Source organism: Sinocyclocheilus rhinocerous, unplaced genomic scaffold (assembly GCF_001515625.1).
Source record: "Sinocyclocheilus rhinocerous isolate Xijiao unplaced genomic scaffold, SAMN03320098_v1.1 scaffold1033, whole genome shotgun sequence".
In the NCBI taxonomy this organism is placed as follows: domain Eukaryota; kingdom Metazoa; phylum Chordata; class Actinopteri; order Cypriniformes; family Cyprinidae; genus Sinocyclocheilus; species Sinocyclocheilus rhinocerous.
The window spans coordinates 23845-44886 of record NW_015625039.1 but is presented as its reverse complement, the minus strand read 5'-3'; the positions used below and the strand labels follow the sequence as shown (position 1 = coordinate 44886).

The window sequence follows — 21042 nt, the reverse complement described above, 5'->3', positions numbered from 1 at the left end:
AAATTAAGCGCGGTCCACTGCTGCAGTCGTGCCACAATATCGATACAGGGCCAGCTGTATCGATACTCGTATCGTCAAATCTCTGTGACGATACATCGTCGTATCGATATTTTGAACACAGCACTACAGTCAAGTGTTTTTTTTTTTAATAGTTTACCAACTTCTCTCCGACCCTGAGAAGTAAACGGCCTGTTTTTGCTACTGTACCTTTAAAACTTCTTTATGTAAATGAATTTTGATTCTTTTAAAATGACTCGCTCTTGTATTTGTGTAAAATGTTATGCGTCTAAAATACAGTTTGATATATGAACAAATTAATCTGAGTTCATATCCAAGTTACTACAAATAAGAAAACTAACAGAATCAGAACCTAATAGAAAGGAATCATATGAATATCATATGAAATAGAAAAGTCAAGTAGAATAGAATAAAAAATAATAAAATAGTATCAATTTTAAGTATAATTGAGATACGATTGTAGTTTTTTTTTTATATTAATATTTTGAATGTTTTTATTTTTATATTTTCATTTTCCTTTTAGTATTGTAATTTTGCTGTGTTTTTGCATTTTTTTCATTTTTTTTTTTAAATCTGTGTGAATGAAAATGAGAAATATTGCCTTTGCACCTAGCTGAAATAAAATAGGTTTATTTTTTATTTAATAAAAAAACTTTATTTTCTGTATTTTATTAATTTGCTGTATTTTATTAAACATTTTTATATTTTAGATTTTTAGATTTTAATAAATATTTTTATATTTTATTTTATTTCAGTTAAAATTTATTTAAAGTAACAAAAGTGCTTTTTATGGTTTTAGTTTTAATTAAATAGTAACCCTGAAGAATAGAATAGAATACATTAGAATAGAATAGAATAAGTGTTATTTTGGAATCACTGAGATGCTGTTATAGTTTTTAATATTTTGAATTAGTTTTTATTTATATATTTTCTCTTTTTCTCTTAAATTTTAGTTAGCTTTAGTAATGTTGCTATATGTTTTTGCCTTTTATTAGTTTTTATTATTTTTTTATTTCAGTTTCAGTTTTTTTTTTTTTTTTAATTAACTAAATGAAAATGACAAATGTTGCCTTGGCAACTAGCTGAAATATTGCTGAAATATAGCTGAATTTTTTATTTTATTTCAGTAACCTAGAATAGAATAGAATAGAATAGAACAGAAGACAGTTTGAGTAATGTAGAAGCTCTGTTTGATGGGCCCCTGCTTTTCTGAAGCGCAGACTCATGGAGTCTAATGTAATCAGGCAGGTGTGGGGGTCAGCGAGGGTTTATGGGTCGGGGTCGTGACCCCTGGTGTCGGTTCGGCTTTGTTGGACTGTCTTAATTAGAGCCTTTGGGTTCCATTGTGCACAGACACTTAGCAACAATCCCTTCATTAAATGCTCCTGTGAGTTTGGCAGGTCGGCCGCGTGGTTTCGCACATTAATAATGGAAAAAAAATGCTGTGGGTTCAGTAAACATTAAGATCCATGCACAACATCTGTGATCTGCTGGAGATGACCACAGAACAAACTAAACTATCACATTCACTGTAATCCACATACAACAGACGTCTGCAGCAAGGCTGTTATACTTAACTAAAGCTAAAACCACGAAAAAAACAAAAACATTTACAATACTTTAAAAAAAAATTATCGATGTATTAAAATAACTAAAACTAAAACTGGAATTAGTAAATAAAAAAATATATAAAGACATATTTTTTTTAAAATGATAGTAAATAAAATAAATAATAAATACAATTATAATATATACATTATATAAAATGTATATATTTTAAATTATAATAAGTAAAATAATAGTAAAATATAAAAATAAAATAATAAAATAAAAACGAATATTTAAAAATAATAACAATGGTGAAAACGCACAACAAAATTACTAAAACTTTAATTATACTAAATAAAATGAATAATACATAAAATTATAATAAATACATAATGTATATAATTATAAATTATGGTAAATATAATTGTTTTAAACAGAAAATACTAAAATTAAAACTAATGTAATATATATTTACTTTAATTATAGTATGAATGAATAATAAAATTATAATAAAATATATACAATTATACATTTTAATAAATATAATAAAATTATAGTAAAATGTACAAATACAAAAATTATAAACTAATTATAATAGTTTCTAAATGATACTAAAATAACAGAAAATGCATTAAAGTTTCAAATGTTTCATCCCAACACTTCCATAATGCATGCTAATATAAGACTAGTCTGATAGAATGACTGTGAATAATGCATTTGCTGTTTGCAGATTAACAAAAAACTGAAAAACTGTAGTGATAAGTGTGATATAAGCGTAATAATTGACTCTGTGCCACTGAATTATTGCACAAATTAATCAATTGCATGCAAATGAATAGCTGTGCTTGATACGCTGCGTTAACAGCTCAGCGTGTGCATCAGCGCTCTGTCATCAGTTATCCAGCTCTATAAACGCTCATTCGTTCTGCAATGTGTGTGTGTGTGATATTTAAAGTTAGAAAAACTCTCCTTAGATAACTTTTCAAAATCTAACCAACAGTGACATCACTGTGATATTTGCATACTGACACATGATTGGTCATGTCTTCTGTGCAACTATTAACTATTTAAAACTGGTGTAACAATGGTGTCATGTTTGATGTTTCTCATGCACGATAAAACATCTGATTTCAACATGAAGCAAAGACTAAAAACTTCTAAATTTCCACTGCTGCCTTGCATACACCGAAGCCAGAGTGAGTTTAGGAATCTGTAATTAAACCCCGTGTTCAAACATGAGTTTAAACAGTTTAATACTCAGATATTGTAATTTACAGGTTCCTTTAGCTGCTGTACTTCTCTGTTAGACACTAAATCTTGTACTGTTATGATGCATGAAGATGTTAGATGTTTAAAGAAGCTTGCTTCGCCTGCCGTTGCGGTAATCAATCAATTCCCACATTGTTTTTTTTCTTTTCTAAACCTTCTCTAAACAGTTTATGGTTCTTGTTGAACCCCTCGCTGCGGCACATTGGCATCAGCGCTTTATTTAGCCGCTCTAAAAACTTTCTATCTTTCTCCGGAGTGAAAGGACTGATTATTCCTCTTTACCCAGCGTCCCCCGCATGATTCTTGCTGTGACGGTTTCTTAGTCCTCTTGAGAAGTTGTTTTGCCTTACCCAGCATTCCCGGTGACTTCAAAGCCTCTGTGAAGGTTTCGTGCTCCGTGGCGGCCCATTGTGCCGGCTTTACATATTCATGAGGATCGTCTGTCTCTCGCTCACCAATGGCTCACGGTTGGGATGCTGGGAGCTTGAAAGCAAGACACCATGAGACCTGAGGAAACTCAGAACAATTAGACGTTCAGGGTTTATTTTTAGTGAGGTAAGCTGAAATGCTTTGGAGTTTGGTTTTGAGGTAAGACACTGCAGGCAGAAACATTGTGTTTCATGCACTGGTCAGTTTTGAGAGCTTTTCATAACACAATGTTTCAGACTAGTGGAAAGAAAACATCCAAAATACGCTTTTGAGTGTTTATTTTATTGCACTTTATCTATTTGCATCTGTAGATTTAAATTACAACATATATCTTTAACACTAGAACTACCGGAATTCTATAACTACTAGAATGGCCAAACCGTTTATACTAGACTGAACTGAATGCCATTTTGGTCATATCATATTTACATTCGAAGCTTCTTTTGAGGTTTTACAATGAAGCTTTGAATGTCTGTTGTCATATTTTATGACGTCATCAACCTAAAAAATACGATATTTTTTGTAATATTTAATTGTGTAAGAGCTACGTAGACCGCTCCCGAATGTGCGCGTCTCGCTTTGTGTCCGGCAAGCGGGAGAGCAAAAGTTTTTCACCGCAGTGAAAATGTTGTATTTGAAAGACTAAATGCCAACAAATATGAACTGAAGCGGAATATTTATGTAGATAAAACATGTTGTGAATTTTGGAAATAATTATACATCTTTTTTCAATAAATTTTTAACTTTTGTACTTTACAACGCTCTGGAGTTATTGGAAATGTTTGGATCAGATGAATTGGAAACAATTCTATGCAACCACCACTGGGATCGTGATGCGTGAATAAATGGATCTGTTATGATAGTATAGATAATAATAAACATTGTCACTGTCGCAAAAAAAAGCCTAATTAGTTTGTTTTATTTCACAATATCAGTCTTGTCGGGGCTAAAATTAGCCTATATGCGTTAGCTATAGCATTACACTAGCATAAAAATAATAGGCTAATAGCCATTATTATTATTATTATGGCTATTTTGTCATAACATTGAAGTAGGCTATTATTGATAACAGCCAGGCTATAGTCTTCCAGCCTAACATAAGGGCCTTTCGCACCACTTTAGTTCCAGAACTAAATGTACAGTACTAAAGTACTAGGACGATTTTGCGCGAACTATTTCCCAGTACCATTTAAAGGGTTTAATTTGCACTGACAGTGGAAGTGAAGTAGGAAGTGACGTAAAGCCGGTCGACAGCGACGTCATTTGTGCGCGGCGTTCAACAACGGATACTAAAATCGCACCCAGTTCCGGCGGTGCGAAAACGCCAAAAAGTGGGTAGTTCCACAATTAGTTCTGGTACTATGAAAAGGTTCCCGCGGTGCGAAATGCCCTATAGCCTACCTGGAACCGTGGCAGATTGAATGACAGCAGTTGTTGTATTGGAAGTGTCCACCCGGCTTTTTTACGAATAGGAATTTTATCTTAGCAATAGAATATAAAAACAACTAGAACAAAAGTTGCTAGGCAACAGTGACGTGCATCTTCAAACGCGGGAAAAAGTCGCAAAAGCAGAAATGATACGCCGTCTGTAATGCGAACGGTCAATTTGACCGCTTTGGCCATTCAAGGTAGAAATGCTCAGAACTCTTTTGTGTTTTATAATTTTAATAAAATAACAATGTTATAATAAAATATACACACATTTAGGAAAAGTCAGGGTATTATAGTTATATGGGTTTTATTTCAACAAAGTTATTACATTTTAAAATTTAAAAACGGTCAAAATGACTGCCTTGGTAGTGCTAGTGTTAAAGAGTTTTTTCTCCCCTTCAACAGCACTTACATGCACCAAAATTTACAGTTTTATTCCTTTCTATATTCTGGAGGTTTTTATAGAGGGATTTGTTTATATATCATTTGCATGATTTTATTTTTGCACTTGTCTGTAGGTTACAATTACAATACATATCTTTGAAGGCTGTTTTCTCAAAATGAGTTTGTTTTTCCACTTCAGCAGCAGTTACATACACCAAAATTGACAGTTTTTCTATGTTCTGGAGGTTTTTAATGAGGGGTTTGTTCATATTTCATTCACCTGATTTTATTATTGCACTAACTTTTTGCGTCTGTTGATTTAGGGTACAATACATATCCCTAAAGGCCGTTTTCCCAAAATAAGTTTTTTCTCCACTTCAGTAACACTTACATACACCAACATTTACAGTTTTATTCCTTTATATATAAAGAAGGTTTTTATAGAGGGGTTTGTTCATATATCACTTGCATGATTTTATTTTTGCACTTTATCTATTTATGTCTGTAAATTTCAATTGCTATACATATCTTTAAAGGCTTGTTGACATCATTTGCCTGATTTTATTATTGCACTTTAACTTTGTGCATCTGTAGATTAAAGTTACAATACATAATGTATCTCTTTATTGAGGGGTTTGTTCACAAATTATTCGCCTGGCTTTATACAATATTTTATTCCTAAAAACATGGTGAAAATTTCTTATTTCTGACTTTTGACAGTATTTTGTGATTTATGCAGTGATAAAAAGAGATATCAAAAAACCCCTCTATAAAAACCTTTAAATCTAATTTAACAACATAATCAAACAAGAATTTTGAACCTGGCTTGATGTAATATTCATATTAACTTTCTGGAAACTTGTGCAAGTTAGTGCATGTTTAATTAGATAATGCCTCATTTGCATATTTACACTTTTGATTGTTCATATATCACTTGCATGATTTTATTTTTGCACTTTATCTATTTTTGTCTGTAAATTTAAATTGCTATACATATCTTTAAAGGCTTGTTGACATCATTTGCCTGATTTTATTATTGCACTTTAACTTTGTGCATCTGTAGATTAAAGTTACAATACATAATGTATCTCTTTATTGAGGGGTTTGTTCACAAATTATTCGCCTGGCTTTATACAACATTTTATTCCTAAAAACATGGTGAAAATGTCTTATTTCTGACTTTTGACAGTATTTTGTGATTTATGTAGTGATAAAAAGAGATATCAAAAAAACCCTCTATAAAAACCTTTAAATCTAATTTAACAACATAATCAAACAAGAATTTTGAACCTGGCTTGATGTAATATTCATATTAACTTTCTGGAAACTTGTGCAAGTTAGTGCATGTTTAATTAGATAATGCCTCATTTGCATATTTACACTTTTGAGAAAACTTAGTGGTAATACAAAAATATTTGTAGTTCTTGATGTTATCAACTGGGGAAGTATGGTGATATCTATTAGTTAAATTTTTCTGGTGTGTCTTGCCTTAAAAATAGTGATTAGCTTAAACTTCTAACATGCACAGATGAACATGTCAGGATACAGATAATCAAATGTTTATAATGTTGTGTCTGAGACGGCAGGGAGAGATCGCTGTTGTAAGTGCAGATCAGGAGGTGTTGAGAGCTGAAGGATGGTCCGGAGATGCCGATGGTCTAATGGCGTCGGGTGCTGCGATCCGATTGGGTTTCCCACCTGTGTGCAGCTGTTGGCTCATAGGAAGTGGAATGTCTTTCCCAGATTCCGTGACCGAACTCTCAACGACCGCTGAAGGCGGAGGAAAAAACTTAGTGGTAATACAAAAATATTTGTAGTTCTTGATGTTATCAACTGGGGAAGTATGGTGATATCTATTAGTTAAATTTTTCTGGTGTGTCTTGCCTTAAAAATAGTGATTAGCTTAAACTTCTAACATGCACAGATGAACATGTCAGGATACAGGATAATCAAATGTTTATAATGTTGTGTCTGAGACGGCAGGGAGAGATCGCTGTTGTAAGTGCAGATCAGGAGGTGTTGAGAGCTGAAGGATGGTCCGGAGATGCCGATGGTCTAATGGCGTCGGGTGCTGCGATCCGATTGGGTTTCCCACCTGTGTGCAGCTGTTGGCTCATAGGAAGTGGAATGTCTTTCCCAGATTCCGTGACCGAACTCTCAACGACCGCTGAAGGCGGAGGAAAAAAAGCGCGGCAGAAAATCCCCTGTTGAAATTTCACAGTGGCAGGCGGAACATCGCTCATTGTACATTGTAATGTAATTGTACATTGAACATTGTAATTCAAGAGTCCGTGCCATCGCGACCGCTTGTGCCCGCGTCCTTTGTTCCTCCCTTGAGTCGTGAGTTTTGCGGTTGTCTCACAGATTTTCCAGCTGTGTGTGAGCGACAGAGTCGTCTGGCCGTAAATCCACACAGACTCTGAACCTCATGTCCGTGAGGGAACACTAACTGCAGCTTTTGTGTGTTTTGCCCAAGGGTTTGTTGGCTAATTATAGTTCCAACTATAATAAAACCACTTAAATGGATAGTTCACCCAAAAATAATGATTTACCTTCACGCCATTGCCAATCTGTGTAACTCTCTGTGTTTTGTAGAGCACAAAAGGAGACATTTAGCAGAACTTTCATACTATTTTATTTCATGTAGTAGAAGCAGACCAAACATGACGAAAGTAAAGGCAGCTTAGAAACAATCCGTATGACTTGTGTGCTATATTCCTAGTATTTCTTAAGCATAAAAAGCCCTCTTTCCCCCAGACGGCCCATTTCTCAGCAGCGGGCCTCACGCTGGGCGTTTGATGGAGCTCGCGGCCAGTGTGTGAGCAGGCCTGACCTACTCACAGCTTCCCGAGAGCTCGCCCCGATCGCATGTAATCACACCAAACAAGCGCTGACAGCGCCAGTGCCACAGTCACATCACTGCCGCCCCACTGAACTCCCAGCAGCCCACACTATTGTTCCCGCTCTCACTTTCTCTTTGTTTTTAGCTCATCCACAAACATCCATTCACACACACACACACGCACATGCACACACACACACACACACTCACACACACACACATACACATGCACATGCACATGCACATGCACATGCACATGCACATGCACATGCACATGCACATGCACATGCACATGCACATGCACATGCACATGCACATGCACATGCACATGCACATGCACATGCACATGCACATGCACATGCACATGCACATGCACATGCACATGCACATGCACATGCACATGCACACACACACACGCACGCACACACACACACACACATACACACACATACACATACACACACACAGATACACATACACATACACACACACACACACATACACACACACACACACACATACACACATTCATTTACTCCCGCCTTCACAGCGCCACGGCCGGAGAAAGAGGAAAGTGTGGAGCGTCGGAGGAAATGTGTGGTGATTGATCGCTGAGTTTAAGATCTCATCTTTGAGTTCAGATCGAGGTTACTGTGGTACATGCGTCAGAGGAGAGTGACAGTGCGGGAATAATGCTAATAAAATACATTCATATTCATATGGAATTTTATATTTTATTTAGATTTACATTTACTGAAGTAAATAAGAATGTTGCCTTGCAGATGTTAAGGTGCTAATTTACTTAGTAGAGATTGACCGAAATTTTATGACAGATACCAACACTGATTATTTTAATATTGTCTCCGTGTAAAATTTATTTATTATTATTATTATTTTAATTATTGTTTTATTTATACTGTTTGGCAAAATAATAAACATTAATAATATTAATGTTTATCATTAATATTATTAACACTAATTATAAACATTAATAAACATTAGTAATAGATTACAGCAAAAAAAACATGCAATGTGTGTTAATATTTATTCATTTATTTTTTAAATTATTATTATGTGTTTTATCATTATTGTTATTGTTGAATTTAATTGTTTTATTTAAACTTTTTGGCACAAATAATAAAGATAGTAATAAATAATGATAATAATAATAAACAACAATTGTTATTTTTAATATTAATAGTACTAATACTATTACTAACAACGTCGTCAGCAGCAACAACAACAATTATTATTATTATGTATTTTATTGTTTTTATTTTATTTATGTGTGTTTTATTTATGCGCTATGTGTTTTTATATTTTTATTATTATTATTTTATTTAACAAAAACAACAATAATAATATTAATTATTAAATTATTATGATTAATACTACTACTAATAATAATAATGTTGACAAACTAAGTCAGTTATGATGAATTGAAATGTTTCCAAAAGGAAATTTGGACCAAGATTTTGCAATTTATCGGTAGACACAATACACAATATTAAGGAACCAATAACAGTTTGAGTAGAAAAGTATGAATATTGATCAAAGAATATATCCAATATTCATCTTTATGTAAAGTGTCCTGCACCCTCGAGTCTCTGTGATCTTCTGGTCTCTAGATGTGGGATTTTTTCACCTGTTTTCAGGTCCAGCAGGCACGTCTGATCACTTTCTTCAGTGGTCTGATCTGCTGAACATGTGAGGTTCTGCTCGTTTCTCATGTGAATCTCAGTGCTCTTGATGTAATCTCAGTAATGGCACTAACTCTTAATCGGCTTAAGTTGTATGTGTCGGTGAGATTAGGGTGATGGGGGCGTGTCGCGGCCCGAGGTGAGTCCCGCCATCACCTGATGTGTGAATGGCTTTTGTCATGCACTCTTTATGCTCTTGTGTGTTTTCACTGCTGCTTTGTGTTCTTTATCCCAGCCATAATGAGCTGTCAATCAGCCGCTGGCACCCTACAGGGGAAAGGAGGAAATGCTTAACCGACCCGGCAGGAACTAGTTCTTACAGCACTTTGAGTGAGAATACATGGTGTGTCATTTGCTTTCATGTTTTTGATGTCAAACTACATGGAGATTTATTTAATAAACTATGATGTTTTTTTCAGTTGCAGTTTAAAATGCTGTTAAGCATAATTTTGTCATGCACTCTTTATGCTCTTGTGTGTTTTCACTGCTGCTTTGTGTTCTTTATCCCAGCCATAATGAGCTGTCAATCAGCCGCTGGCACCCTACAGGGGAAAGGAGGAAATGCTTAACCGACCCGGCAGGAACTAGTTCTTACAGCACTTTGAGTGAGAATACATGGTGTGTCATTTGCTTTCATGTTTTTGATGTCAAACTACATGGAGATTTATTTCATAAACTATGATGTTTTTTTCAGTTGCAGTTTAAAATGCTGTTAAGCATAGGCCATTTATCACTAATAATAATAATAATTTGTTACATTTATATAGCGCTTTTCTGGGTACTCAAAGCGCTTTACATGAAAGCGGGGGAATCTCCTCAACCACCACTTGTATGAGAGCTTATAATGACGTGAACAAACCTCTAAATATTAAAGCTTAGTATTTAACCAGCTAAACCCCAGAACTGTATGGAAAACATACTAGCTATTGCATAGCAACATGATAAAGGTTTGAAACACTGTTGCAGCTGTGTAGCAATGCCTAGCAACACGCCTAAAAGTAATTCAGAACACCTTAGCAACCGCATAGTAACATTGTATCATCCTCTCAGAACACCATGGCAGCTGCATAGAGATGCCCTAGCAACTACCCACAACACCTCAGCAACAACACCACCCTATTTGTCATATTCGAACATTTCATATTTTGTTTACAAAATAAAAGAGACTAGTTAAAACGATCCTAACTGAATGGTTGTTTTTTATTTGCTGCTGGTTTGTCTGTTTGCTGGTTAGCAACCACCCACAACCCTCAATGCAAACACCACTAACATTTTCTTTATGAAATTAGAAAGATAGTTAAAACAATCCTAACTGATTTTGTTCTACTATAGTTGGTTTGAATTTGTTACTAGTTAGTCCATTTGTTGGTTAGCAACACCCTGGCAACCACCCATAACACACTTTCGTGAATTTGGTGAGTTTTGCACAGGCAAACACCACTCACATTTACTTTTTAAAATATCAGAGACCAGTTAAAACAATCCTAACTTATTTTAAAATGCTGTATGTATTTGTTGCTGGTTTGTTTGTTCGTTAGCAACACCCTGGCAACCACCCATAACACCCAGTAATTAATGTGATGAGTTATGCACAGGCAAACACCACTCACATTTTCGTTGTGAAATGAAAAAGAGTAGATAAAACGGTCCTAACTGAATTTTAACTATAGTTGGTTTGTATTTTTTGCTGGTTTGTCCGTTAGAGGTTGGCAACACCCTGGCAACCACCCATAGCACCTTACTATTAATGTGTTGAGTTTTGCACAGGTGAAAACCACTCACTCTTTTTTTTTTTTCTTACTGGTTTGTCTGTTTGTTGGTTAGCAACACCCTGGCAACCACCCATAACACCCTATTATTAATGTGGTGCATTTTGCGCAGGCAAACACCGCTCACATTTTGTTTAGGAAATGTAAGACAGATTGTTTTAATCCTAACTGGTTTGTATTTGTTGCTGGTTTCCCTGTTTGTTGCTTAGCAACACCCTGGCAACCAGTTTTGCACAGGCAAACTCCACTCACTTGTTTTCATGAAATTAGTGCCAGTTAATAAATCAATCCAGACTGACTTTTAAACCACTGGTGTTGGTTTGTCAGTGCAGCAGGAGTTCAGGCGCTGTAGTCATGTGACTCTGAGCCCACAGGCGGCCCACCGAGTGCTGGAGGCTGTTTTTGGGGCTCACACGGCTGCCCCTCCCGCCCCTGGCCTCCTTTCAGCGGAAGGCCCTCCCCTGTGTGTGAGCAGCGTGGGGCGTGAGGAGGGTCCGCTGGGGTCCCGGCTAAACCGCAGAGATCAACTGCTGGTTTTATTGTCTCTCCAAAAAGTGTCTGGAGCGGAGGGGCCGTCCCAAATGCAGGGAGAGAGTAACACCCTCTTTCTCTCTGTCCATCGCAGGCCGGCCGTCAGTGTGGAGTAACTGTGGAGGGAACAGCGTGTGCGTGCGTGTGTTTCCATGCCCTGTTCGTGCGGGCGGGCGGCTCGAGTCTCAGGGATGGAGCTTCAGGTTTGGACGGTTGGGACCCACTGGATACCACTGCTGCTTCTGCTGGGTGTGCTGTGGCTGCGCTCGTCCGCTCAGGGTGAGTATCAGCCTTTACTGCAATCTCCATCTGCTGTTTTGCGCATGTTCGGTTCTGATGGCAGCGTTTAACTGGTGTCTGTTTGTGTCTGACCCCCCGTTGCTGTACGTCATATTTCATGTTTAGAATATTTCTCGGACGGGCGTCAGAAATGCAGCGCTGCATTTGCCAAATATGCACCGGGGAGAACTATAAAATACATTCCGTTTAAAATATGCATGGGTAGTTGACGCACAACTTGACCGTGGAGTTTGTTTTCAATCAACACCAAGATTTTAGGTTGAAATGTACATGCGTGTGTGTATTTTAGGTTTTTGGAAAGTTTATAATCACGTGTTAAATGCTGCTGCATTGACAAATAAACTTAAAATAATAATAATAACGTCGATATGGTTAATTATCATGAATGGTAATCAGAAAAGAATCAGAAAAATGCTGTTTTAGGTCATAGTTTTAGGGAGTTTGTTACACTGAAGGGATGTCAACTTCATGTATTGTGGACATTTCATGAAAATGAGACATTTTTTGTTTTCATGAGCTTATATAAAAATGTAAAAATGACTTTCAGAGTCTATTTCAGGGTATATTTAATATAAGCATGGGTAGTTGTTGCAAAATGTGTCCATGGAGTTTATTTTTCTTACGAATGCCAAGATTTTAGGGTAAAACGTACATGCATGTGTAAGGAAAAGTGTGTTTTAGGTTACTGGAAAGTTTCTAATTGCCTATTAAATGCTCCTTCAGTGACAAATACACTTTTAAAAGTGCAAATAAGTAGTCTGTCAATTAATATGATGAATAATAATTATAAAATGCTGTTTTCGCTCATGGTTTTAGGAATTTTGTCACACCACAGGTTGTCAACTTCATGTCCAATATTTACTGTGGATGATTCATATTAAGAAGACATTTTTGTCTTTTATTAAAGTGTAAAAATGTAGAGTCCATTTCAGCGTGGGTAGTTGATGCAAAATGTATCCACAGAGTTTATTTTTTAACCAACACCAAGATTTCTAATTGCCTGTTAAATGCTCTAGTGGTGATAAATTAACGTTTAAAAAGACAAATAATTAGTGAATTAATATGATGAGTAATAATTATAAAATGCTGTTTTAGCTTTACACTGTCCCACCGCAGGACATGTCAAATATACTAGATCTAATTCAACATCTGAACGCTGTTTTTCCCAGCGCATGTGTTTAAAAAATAATGGTGTTCAATTGTTTATGGAAAGGTTAGTTGTGCTTTAACGTGAATGAAGTGGAAAAACCTGTATGCAGCAGAGCCTGACGTCTGTGTGTCGCCGCTTCTGGGTTTTTGCTGGTCGGTGAGGCATTTGGCGAAGTCTTTGAGACGTGGAGAGAGGATCTACTGAGAGACTTGTTAAACACGCAGTTGGGCGTCAGGCTGTAAAATCAATTCCACTCTCACAGCCCACACACACTCACACACACACTCACACTCACACACACACACACACACACACTCACACTCACACTCCAGACACAGACAGACACACACACACACACAGACAAATACAGATGAACAATCACCCGCACATGCACTCGCCCTCACCTAAAATAATTGAAACCCCTGTGTGTCACATTGAGGGTCAGAAATATCTCGCAGCTGGTGCACGTTCACATGGATTTACTGTTTCAGCTGCCGTGATGTTAGTGATGATCTTCAAGAGTCAAGATGCGGTCAGGAAGCTTTATGTGTGTTGGGCTGTTGTGCATTTGTCTGTATCGATTATGACTTTGTTACATTTATATTGCATTTTAGCAGATGCTTTTATCCAAAAATGCACCAAAGCATGTTGACATAGAGCCAACAATATCCGTAATATACATTGCCAGGTTTATTTAACATCTGGAGTAGAGTTACTGAAGTCAACATGACCTGGATTTATTATGGACAATTCGTATTAAGAAGACTTTTTGTCTCTTTTATTAAAGTATAAAAACAGTCAATTTCAGCAGATGTCATTCGTCCTACTTACATTTTAGATCAAGTAATAAAACCTACAGTTTTGCTCAGAAATACGTCATATTATAGAAGTAAAACGGGTTTGTGTTTTAATTTTTTTCTGCTCTCTATTTTTGTACATGCATTCCTTTTCACCTGCATCTTCTGCTGCTCTTCAGACGTGCCTTAGATAGTTCTCATTTCTGTTTCTGAGCGGTACAGTGTAGGTGCTACATGATTCAGCTGTTGTTGTGGTTGGTGTCTTGTTGTTTAAGAGTCGTCTGTGGTTGTGCATTCCTGAGCGTTTCTGTGAATCGTGTGGAAACGTCCAGCGCGTTTGTGTTACGCAGCGATCGTGTTGAAAGTATTTCATGCTCGGGTGTGATAAGAGGGAGAACTGGTGCCTTCAGTGTTTTATGGCACCGTCAAGGTCAGTGTGGAGATAAACAGACTCCAACGCATCTTCATCTTCACAACTTCATCTGCTCTTCCTTGAGAAGATTGAGAAATGAAGCCCAGCTCGAGTCTTTGCATGCTTGTTTACCATCTCATATTGAAGATTATAACAGTCAAAACCAGTTTTACTTAGGCCAACCTTACTGAATATTGTGGATTATTCATTATAAGAAGACATATTTTTGCCTTCATAAACTTTTATTAAAATGTAAAAATGACTTTCAGAGTGCATTTGAGCTCATATTTAATAAATGCATGGATGGTTGATGCAAAATGTGTCCATGGAGTTTATTTTTTTAACCAAAATCAAGATTTTAGGTTAAAATGTACATGCATGTGTGACGGAAAGTATATTTTAGGTAACTGGAAAGTTTCTAAAATGCTCTTGCAGTGACAAATTAACTTACAAAAGTACAAAGAAGTAGTCTGTCAATTAATATGATGAATAATAATGAATAATAAAAATATGAATAATAATGAGTAATAAAAACGCAGTTTGAAATAGTTTTTAGGGATGTTGAATATTTATTGTGGATGATGCATTCAGGTATTTTTGTCTTCATAAACTTCATTAAAAAAAGTATCGAACATGCAGGAAACTATTAAAATGTAAAAATGACATTCAGAGTCCATTTCAGCTCATATTTAACATATGCATGGAGTTTGTATTTTTAAATCAACACCAAGATTTTAAGTTAAAATGAATATGCATGTGCAAGTATATTTTAGGTAACTGGAGACACCCTTTAAATTCTCCTGCAGTGACAAATGAACTAAAAGTGCAAATAAATAGTCTTTCAATTATTATGATTTGTTTTAGGGATTTACAGCATAAATGTCAGCTTCATGTGGAATATGCTCTGTCTGATTCAACAGCAGTGCATGTTTTAAATAATATTGGTGTTAAATTGAGTATGAGGAGGTTAATCTGGTAAAAAAAGCTGCAGTTGCTCTCAGATCTGATCTGGTGTGGGTCTGGTTTTCTGCGTCCACCTGGACGTGAGCAGGTGCTGCTGATCTCCGTCAAGCGTTCTGGCGTTGGATCAGATGAAAACATGAGTCAAGGACAGGCTGGAGTGGGAGAGAAGTGCTGCTTTAATGCGTGGTGACCTTCAGCGCTCCTCCCGCACATGAGTCAGTCAGCAGGAGTTCCTCCTCGAGCACGCGGGCAGGTGGAGCTGGAGGTGTCACGCTGTAGTTTTCGGGTGAAATTCCCACACGGCCGTCTGAAATGAGGAGCAGGCAGGGGCGGATTTAGTGATTTGGGGGCCCCAGGCAAAATACAGGAATGGGGCCCTATACAATTTCACACATTTACAACCTTGAGGTTCCTTTCACTGTTGCTCGCTGCTGCACGACCGTGTCCCATAGTTGTGTCTAATCTTTTAGATTTTTCATGTACATGTTATAAATAAAGGATTTCTTTAATGTTATAAATCCCTTGTTCATATTTAAACAGGTTATAATAGTATTAGAGTAGGTTGGACACTAGGTGGTGCGTTGGGGTAATTTTCACTATGCAATTGTCTACACAACGCAAGGCTGTCTAATTCTAAACTTTAAAATATACATATATTTTTTATTTATTTTAATTGCACATTTAAATTAAACTGAAGGAAATTATAAATTTACATGCTTAAGGATTATTTCAACCAAACATGAAGGGTGCCTTTGTGGGAAAAAAAAAAAAAATAGGCCCTATGGGAGTGATGACGTATATTGTTACATGTTTACGTTTCTATGTTGTAGTAAGCTGATGCAGATGTTTTGTAAAAAGTTCATGCTGAATAAAAAGAGCATGCTGAAGAGGTGAATAAACCCTGAACAACGTTTTGTTTTCGTAACCGAGTGATGGTGCACTCGACTGCGCACTCGAGCTCAACACGAATATTTAGTATTAATAGCTGCTGATATAGACTGCTAATTCCTCTCACGCAGGTGGAGAATGCATGTGTTAGTTTGCAGTCAGCTGTAGTCTGTTCGGTGTGTGCACGCACAGCTTTTTGCTCCAGATGCTACCGATGTGAAGCGACAACATCGTCGGCTTTCGTCGCTGCTAGTTCTTTGAAGGCGGCTTGGTGTATCACGGCCTTTAATCCCGCTTCCGCAAACATTCTGATATTGTAAATAATTTTCACGCAAACAATATGCAGAGTATTGAAATCGCTTTTGAATGAACACTTACTTTCACTTTCAATTTTGCGATCACACGCACTCTGTGTAAAGGGAGCACATCTTTCAAGATCAAATATTTGTCAATGAGCTCAGGATCTGTTGAGCAGCAAATACTCCAGCATGGTCTTGCCAGTCATCTCTCCTTATTCTCGACCTGTGATCAGGGGCGGATTTAGTGATTTGGGGCCCCAGGCAAAATACAGGAATGGGGCCCTATACAATTTCACACATTTACAACCTTGAGGTTCCTTTCACTGTTGCTCGCTGCTGCACGATCGTGTCCCATAGTTGTGTCTAATCTTTTAGATTTTTCATGTACATGTTATAAATAAAGGATTTCTTTAATGTTGTAAATCCCTTGTTCACATTTAAACAGGTTATAATAATAGAGTCGGTTGGACACTAGGTGGTGCGTTGGGGTAATTTTCACTATGCAATTGTCTACACAACGCAAGGCTGTCTAATTCTAAACTTTAAAATATACATTTATTTTTATTTATTTTAATTGCACATTTAAATTAAACTGAAGGAAATTATAAATTTACATGCTTAAGGATTATTTCAACCAAACATGAAGTGTGCCTGTGTGGAAAGTGTCCTTCTTGGGTCTTTCACAAAAACGAGTGAGCGTCATTTAAAAAAATTAAAATAGGTCCTATATAATATGCACTGTTGCTTAGTATTAACATTATAGCTTCAGATGCATGATATTTGTAGGGCCCTATGAAATCCGTTTTATTTTTCCCAAATTAGCCAAAGTTTTATTTTTTCCAAAATCTTTTTTTCCGTTTTAATTTTTCTGGATTCAGTTTTTTTTTTTTTCGTTTTAATTTTTCTGGATGATTATATGAAATTTTTAACATTTAAAAACATGTCTAATTAATTAAAATCATGAAACTTGTTTAATTTAACAGCAATTTAGGCCTATTAAAAGTTTAACAAAAATTACATTCTTAGGGCCCAAATTCTGTGCTTTCCATTTTAATTTTTCTGTATTCCATTTTAATGGTTTAATCAAAAACATATCTAATTAATTTAATTCATAAAAACAACTTAATTTATTAATTTGTATACAATAATAGGGCCCTATGAAATTTAAATTTTATTTACTTATTTTTTTAGAAATTCTGTGTTGTGTATTTTCATTTTTCTGGTAATCAAATGAAGGCAAAAACATTAATCTGTCTTTTATTCCAATGAAAATTAAACAAACCCTTTAATTTTTGTGCATTCAAAATGCTACACAACAGAAGTTTACTGTGTAACGAGCAATGTCACGGAATTCGTCAAATATTGAATGAATAAATCAAATACAATTCAGTACACTTCAATCAAACCGCGATATGGACTAGTGTATGTGAATATTAAATGGCAAAAATACTATTTAGCTACTACAGACGACAACCGCGAGCGTTCCGTGTGTTTAAATAGCAAACTAGAGAACGAAACGCGCGTCTGCGCAGTTCATTCCGTCACATTCCGCGTTACACAGTAAATTCCGTTTTTATGAATAGATTCCGGGATTCCGTCCCCATTTTCTACATCGCCCTACTTTTGCTAAGAAGTACATTCAACGCGGACGCACAGACGGTTGTCGTGGTAATGAACACCACAGCAACCACTTGTGCGTCAACACTGAACGCGCATCTCGCATATAAAAAGCATTTTAGGGGGCCCTTGGCTTTTGGGGGCCCAAGGCAGTAGCCTACCTTTGCCTAATGGTTAAGTCTGCCTCTGGGAGCAGGGACACAGTGAAGAAGATTGAGACACAACTTGTTTCAGAACCTAGTGAGCTGCCTGTCTAGACAACCTTTTAAGGGTTCATAGACACACTTCTGATGTGAAGTATTTATCTTCAAAGACTCATTTTGGCTAAGCATTCGTCCTTCACAGAGAAGTCGTTCCCAGAATGCAGATCAGAAGAGGTCAATAAAAAAATTAATGCAAATGAATATCACCAACAAGCAAAGACTGAAAAAATAATGATGATTAATAGACTTGTTTCATTGGGGATGAAATTGAACAGGTATCAATAAAAATACTTATGTTGTAAAAATATTTATATTATAATATATATTTGGGTCAAAGACGTTAAGATGTCCGCATCAAAAGACATTTACAAAAGTGATTTTATGTCCATAGAAAGCACATTAAATGTAAGTAAAGTGTCTACTTTTAAGGTTTCAAATACGTTTTTGGAGATTAAAATGTCAAAATTTGGTTGAAATAATGTTACATTCATTCGGTGTAACACAATATTTATTAATAAGTAATTAGTCTTTTAGTATGTCATAAATTGATTTTTGTTGTAAATATGCCTGAGAAGATTGTTACACTGAATGACATTTTAGTGGGTCTCTTCTGTAAATCAGTCTACATCGCCCTACTTTTGCTAAGAAGTACATTCAACGCGGACGCACAGACGGTTGTCGTGGTAATGAACACCACAGCAACCACTTGTGCGTCAACACTGAACGCGCATCTCGCATATAAAAAGCATTTTAGGGGGCCCTTGGCTTTTGGGGGCCCAAGGCAGTAGCCTACCTTTGCCTAATGGTTAAGTCTGCCTCTGGGAGCAGGGACACAGTGAAGAAGATTGAGACACAACTTGTTTCAGAACCTAGTGAGCTGCCTGTCTAGACAACCTTTTAAGGGTTCATAGACACACTTCTGATGTGAAGTATTTATCTTCAAAGACTCATTTTGGCTAAGCATTCGTCCTTCACAGAGAAGTCGTTCCCAGAATGCAGATCAGAAGAGGTCAATAAAAAAATTAATGCAAATGAATATCACCAACAAGCAAAGACTGAAAAAATAATGATGATTAATAGACTTGTTTCATTGGGGATGAAATTGAACAGGTATCAATAAAAATACTTATGTTGTAAAAATATTTATATTATAATATATATTTGGGTCAAAGACGTTAAGATGTCCGCATCAAAAGACATTTACAAAAGTGATTTTATGTCCATAGAAAGCACATTAAATGTAAGTAAAGTGTCTACTTTTAAGGTTTCAAATAAGTTTTTGGAGATTAAAATGTCAAAATTTGGTTGAAATAATGTTACATTCATTCGGTGTAACACAATATTTATTAATAAGTAATTAGTCTTTTAGTATGTCATAAATTGATTTTTGTTGTAAATATGCCTGACAAGATTGTTACACTGAATGACATTTTAGTGGGTGTCTTCTGTAAATCAGGGAATAATGTGTGATATTTATTTTTTGCTCGGAAAAACAAAAACAAAATTGCAATTACATTAAAAAGAAAACTTTTTAAAAATTTTTGGGGAAAAACAACAATTTAAAGCAGTATTACACTTATTGTTTTTATGCTTAAACCTTTTTTCGTCTTTGACCCATTTATAAATAACTAGAAATCTTAAAAATATATAAAAATGTAATAAAAAATATGATGTTTAAATAAATAAATATAATTTATAATGTTTAATGGCTTAAATATAGTGTTTAAATTTTATAAGAATTAAATAATTTCTGGACGAAAAAAAAATAAAATAAAATAGGGAAGCAGTGCAATCTTCGTGCCAGGATTATTATAGTGAACTAAAACTGGAACTAAAATGTAAAAAAATTTTTTTTTAATTGTTACTAAAAATAAATGTTAACTGAAATAAAATATTTTTAAAAAAAACATATTTCGCTCCTTATTGTCTTATTGCAACTCAATCTCTCCAATATGAAACTCTCTTGTGCTAATTCATCCTAATGGGTTGATTTTGAGCTTTTCTTTCAGCTCAGTGTTTGAATCAGAGCTGTGTCTCTCATTCACTACAGGTGTTTTCAAGGTTACCGAGTTCTGGCCAAATGTGACTGTATTACAGTTCTCAGGAACACAAGCTTCATTTACAGGAACGGGTCCTACGCTCTTCTGTTATCACTTCATTTCCACTCCCTTTTCATTGACAATTAAACACGTTTTTAAAAATGTTGCTTCTGTGCCTTTAAGAAGACTCCCTTTCTCTACATTGCTCCTTTGAAAGTCAGCAGGAAGACTGGCAGACAGAAATCAGCTTGGAGAAAATCAACAGCAGTTCAGAGTATGAAAAGACCCATTGACTCCCTCTGCCAATGCATTGATGAAATTAACAGTTGGATGTGCGAGAACTTTCTTCAGTTAAACAAGGAAAAAACTGAAGTCATTGCATTTGGAAACAAAGATGAAGTTCTCAAGGTGAATGCATACCTTGACTCTAGGGGTCTAACAACTAAAAATAAA

General features: G+C 35.8%; 1 long non-coding RNA gene across 1 annotated transcript in view; it reads left to right on the top strand.

Moving 5' to 3' along the window:
* LOC107749385 (uncharacterized) overlaps positions 1 to 12194 on the top strand; it is a 62661-nt gene extending 50467 nt beyond the window's left edge. The window contains exon 3 of the long non-coding RNA XR_001641024.1: positions 12016 to 12194. This is a non-coding gene — a long non-coding RNA (uncharacterized LOC107749385). The remainder of the gene's footprint in view (positions 1 to 12015) is intronic.
* Positions 12195 to 21042: the final 8848 nt, after the last annotated feature.